The following is a 6,000-nucleotide window of genomic DNA, read 5'->3' as shown; positions in this document are numbered from 1 at the left end:
CCGTGACGTGCAGAAGCTCACGCCTCTTTTGTCACGGAGTTTGAGGTCTGGACAGACTGGTGCCTGTTTGCACAATGCTTTTATAAAAAATTAAAAATTCACAAAAATGTGTATTGTTCCCTAAGTACATACTGACATTGTCTATATTGTGAATGGCCAAATTTCATTAATTGTTTCATAAACAGTCACTTTTTACACTACAATCTCGTTTTTATATTGTCAGTATTTTATTATTTTGATTCATGCGCCCTCAATCCACTGCTCGTTTTTCTCTTATCAGCTCGCGCACCACCACAGCTGTTTCTATATTTCATTTAATATTCCACTAATAAGATACATTTACTTCATAGACAGCCTTCTTTTTTATTCAAATTATACTTTCTGTATAATTCTCCATGTTTCTTTGTCTGGACACAAGTGTAAACGCTCCCTGGTATCAGTTGTTGGTATCAGAGCATTTTTACGAGTATGAGTACGAGTACATGAGCTCAGTATTGGTATCGGTGCATCCCTAGTTGTTATGTATCCGCACGCTTTTTTAAGTGGGTATGCGGAAATCCTTGGCCTTTCCTAGTGGGTATACACTTTACTAAACAGCATACCTGCGTATCACGTAGACTACACCACTGCTAACCATCATTATTGCTCTTTAGAAAGTTTTCATTTAATTGTTCATGGATGGATGTGTTTGAGATATAAAATGCAGAATAAAATCAACACTGTCTGTTGGATATCAGATGTTAAATATATCCAAAGTTCATCGGAGTTGTAGAAACTTGATGGCGTGTCTGATTAAAACACGAGACAAATACCAGTCCTTTGCTCTCTTTTATTTTCAGTTCAAGATGATTAAGTCTTGGGTAATTCACATGAAGTTCATGGATTCACATGGAGCAGATTCACACGTTGTAAATGCACAGATGTTAACAGATGGACAGGATGGATTGGATGTACAAGATGGTTTTAAGTCATTAACGCATCTTAAGGAAAGGACTCAAAGGACATGGTTGGCTCTCCATTCCAACACCCACACCTCACCAATGCAAAAGAAACAAAGGAAGGAAGTGACCTTAACCAGGGGGTGTATGGGTAATGTAGGGCACTAGATTTAGTTGTGTAGTTTACTTGGAATTGTGGGATATGTAGTACATATATATATGGGGGGAAAAAAGAAATAAAATTAAAGAAAAGGGCCAAATTCACAACATTTTCCACGAACAATGAACAGATGCAGAGAACAGGCCATGACATGCTGCATATTTCATGGTAAGGAAAACACGATTCATGGAACATAAAGTCATAAATGCAAGTATCTATTTTCTTAGGAGATCGTGGAGATTTGCTTCATATGAGACATCAGCTAACTGAAGAAACATGACAGATTTCTGGGCCTCTGGTAAGAACTTATGCACTTCAAATTTTACACTGTTTCGTTTCTAAATGTATCAAACACAATGAAATGCATTAGAAAAAAGCAGGGTTTACAAAGTTGAATTGACTTGCAATAAAAGCTACACACCCATGAGTACACAAAACCAAAACTATATGTTAGGATGTTCAAACCTTTCATAAAATATTAAAATCTTTAATAAATATGAAAGCAGCTGCTGGGCTGAAGCAGCAGGACTTGACTTTCATAATGCTTTCTAAAAAATAATAGCAAAATATTTTTGGATGATTTCTATGAAACACTCAGATAATGTTATGGATCATGAGCTTATATATTTTTGTCATAATATAGAATTATTAATATCAATCTCAGCCAAACAATTGTTGAAAGGTCAGAAATGTTTTGATCTGTTATGTTTTTCACGCTTTCATAATTGTCTTGCTTTAGAAACTTAATTGAAAAACTTTTGAAACCCTAAAACAAATTAAATAGAAACATTATGAGAAGGATGTTTTCATTCTTTGGACAGTATTTCATAAATCAGGGTCAATGAACAGGCGGTTTCTGCATCAATTATTTAAAAACTAAATTGAAATAATGCAGGCTAACAGCTTCAACAGAAGCAAATACTGTCGACGATTAACAAGCTCGTAGCTCACAGTAGGACTGTGTTTAAAGGTTTATAAGTTATCATTAAAAATCATTTTCCCAGTGGAGAATATTCGGTTACTGACGTCACCGTGACGTGAGCAGCAGATCCTCAGATCCTCAGATCCTCCAGATCCTCAGAGCTTCAGGTCGTGAGGTGGAGCTGTGGATCATGATGTCCAGCACTTCTTACAGAAGCTCAGTTAGACTGTGATCTGAGGTATTCAGAGGCCGGAGCAACAGCATCGTGTTCACAGGTGAAGTGGATCTTATAGCAAGATAAAGCGCCACACACACACACACACACACACACACACACACACACACACACACACACACAACACACACGGATCAGCAACATGATGAAGAGTTCAAGGTGTTTCCCCGGCCTCCTACATTCACTAGATTCCTCATCTTCATATCTTATCTATATTTCTCCTCTGTCTCTGATCTGAACTGAAGCTTTTGAGTTTGCAGTGAAAATCTAGTTGCAGCATCCAGTGGTCAAACACGGTAACACACTTTAATCTTCCATGTCTCGAATTACAGTTTTTAGTTATTTTTTACAATTGCTTGAACACATTTCTCAGTACTTTGGTCGTCAGTCTCTGTAAGCTAAACTGAGGATCATTTATCTTTGCTTTGGCACAAAATCATTCAAATTACATTCTTAATAACATAATGCATAAGACAGAAATTTGCCATGTTTTTTACAGTAATATTGTAATGAAAGATATTCTGAATCTAAAAAATCAAATACTTTCAAAACAATAATGAAACTTACACAGATAATCATATTTCAGTTCATCACCATCTGCACAACAGAGGAAACTCAGAAATAATTTGTATACTTCAATGTAAGCAGCTTAAAACATCACTTATGATTCAATGTCAGAAATGTTAAGAAGTTTCCTCTGCATGAAAATTAAGCATATTTTTGGTACCATTGTTATTTTATTAATATTCCTATGATAATTAAAGTGTATGTGCATATTCATATTACTCTAATGTGTCTGGATATTTTATTTGTTAGTTTTTTTTTTTTTTTTCAATTGGTGATTTTTATTTGAGTCTCATTGAAATACATTTTCACAGTGAACAAAAAAAATAATGCATGTTTTTTTCTAAATAAAGATAGTACAATAAATATCAGTATATTGTAAAAATGTTTTAAAATGTAAAAATAAATTATGTTTTATATATTTTTATGTGTTCAAAAAAAAAAGTAAATGCAAGAAAAACCCTTTATCTTTACAGGCTTCATTTTATAATGCAAAATATTGATCTTTTATTATTTCTTTAGTTTTGGGGTAAATTATAACTTGGACATGTTCTTGGGAGTTTTTTTGAAATTCACTCACAAACTAGTCATTGTTTCAGTTGCAAACTTACATTTCTTGTTTTTCATAACATAACTATATTTGATACACATATGATGCTACATTAATATTAACCAGTATACGGAGTCATTGACTATCTATATGAAAAAAAGCAACATATGTCTATGCTTTAGTTAATAATATGTGAAATTAATTTCTCTGATAATTAAACCACATCTCTTCATCTCTTTATTAGCGCTAATATTTAATCTAAGGACATTTTTAGTAATGTTTTAATTTCATCACAATATTGAGGCTGATCAGAATGTAAAGTTAGTCCGGGAACTCGCTATATGTAAAAGTTGCAGTGAAGTAAACTGTAAAGTGTGATATGAAGATCATATGTTGCTGTAATACTGAATATCTCCAGTAGAGAGAGACACTGATCCACTGAACCTCTAAAGCTCCACTTCTCCTGTCTTCATGTGTTCAGTCAGAGCTCAGATGCGTCATCTCTCATAATATCTCAGATATCATCCTCTTCTTCCGTACAGGACATTTGTGGAAGAGAGTTTGTCTGAGATTTTTCACAGTTTAAAGACTATAGAGACACGCTGGACTTTAGTGCAAATGCTTGGGAGTTTCAGAGAGAAATTTTCTAATTTTTCCATAAATAAACACATATTTCATTAAAATGTCAAAGATTGTCTTTTAAATGTCAGACATTTTTTTCATTGTTTTCTGCCAGAAGAGTCATGTTTTCAGATGTAGAGACAGTAAGTGAATATGGTAATGAAACGCTAATCTTTAGTGACTGTGACTTTTCAGAAAAACCCAGTAAAATGTCTTCTATAATCTCTCTCAATATCATCAGAGAGCTCATGTCAGTCATAACAGATTCATATAGGAGTGTGTGTGTGTGTTATGTGCTGCTGAAATTTAGCCCTGATGTCACTCTGACCTGTCTCTGAAATGCAACATGAAAATAAACTCAAACAAGTATTTAAGTGTTTAAGTGTGTGTGTGTATGTGTGTGTGTGTGTGTATTTATATTTATATTTATATTTATATATTTATTTATAATTATATTTATTTATTTAAATATATTTTAAGTGTGGTATGTCATTCTGCCTTGCAAGAATTTCTCTTTGAGAATTATTAATGGATGTTGTGCAATACAGATTTTCAATAGTTTCATTATGATCCAAACTTCAATGTTTGTATTAAAGATCAATAATACAAACATAAATGATTTTGTAGAAAAAAAAATTAAAATATAAAATTGTATTGATTTTAGAACAGAAATACTGTACTTATGAGAAACCGTGCATGAATTCCAGCCGTTTCATAGTTTCATTACCAGTTTTGGCAGATAAGCAGCTTTCGTCAAGGTACTTTATACCGTCATAAACCTGTTTCTCTTCCAAACTGATAATAATAATATGACTCAAGTGAGTGTTCAGTTACACTCTCTGTTTACAAGGATATACAAGTTAACAGTTCATTCCTTTACAGTAACTTACACCTCAAAGTGTGTGTGTGTCCGCTTCAGCTGTTGCTCTACTGAAGTTACTTGTTTAACCTGTGATTCTTTTCTTCCCTGTCTCTTTATCTTTTCTTCTTTTACTTTATCAATGATATGTGTGTGTGTGTGTGTGTGTGTGTGTGTGTCATATCAAAATTGCAGGCTTTCTAATAAAAATCAGTGTTTTTTGTTGTTATTGTTGCTGATCATTGACTGTTGAAGATATATTTCTGTTATGTATTTTAGTGAAAAGGATTAGATGGATAAAGATTCAGACGAACACTGATCACAGATCAGTCCTCACACACCATTGATCCGCTATAAGAGAGTCTGCATTCAGCTCTAGGATCAGAGATATGATCATTCATAATTACATGTATATCATGATTTTATATATGTGCAGCGGCTCAGATTCCTGTAGTTCTTCTGATCAACATCAGTGTATCGACCTTTCAACTCATTTTCATTTTCACTCTAAAGCCTCTGCTGTGTTGAGTGTGAGAGTGTGTTTAGTTGCACATCAACACAGAGACACATCTGAGAATTGTTTCATAGATTTTATTTGAATAACTTATTTGAATAATGATTTTATTTATTTGTTTCTGCTTCTCCAGGATGCAGTTTTAATGGAAACTGTGAGGAAACAGAACATTTAAACAGTTTAACGGTCATCAGAATCATAAATCCTTTTCATTTTTAAAACATGTATGTACATTTAGTATATTACTATACTTTGTATTATATTAAATTTGCATCAAATTATAGTTAACGTTGGGAGGGTATTTCTTTCTACTGACTGGCTTTATCAATCTCTCTCTTTTTATTTTAATTCTATTTCTGACAGTTGTGAAAACACTATTGTGGATTTTTTTTTTTTTGCTATTGGAGCAAATCGGAACACAAAAATATAAATTAAATAGTATTTACAGAAGTTTACCCAACTATGACGACTTATGCCTCTGAGAAACCTGGAAGTGTAACAAAAAGGGTCTATATGGTGTGTATAATTCTGAACCGGTCACACTAAATGCGTCTCTACAGCACGCATTGTGTTTATTGTGCAATTTATACGCGAAAATGAGTTTTTACGTGCATATGATACGCATGTGTGGGTTTAG

Source organism: Abramis brama, assembly GCF_963993115.1.
Source record: "Abramis brama genome assembly, chromosome: 15".
NCBI lineage: Eukaryota > Metazoa > Chordata > Actinopteri > Cypriniformes > Leuciscidae > Abramis > Abramis brama.
This window is presented reverse-complemented; position numbering follows the sequence as displayed.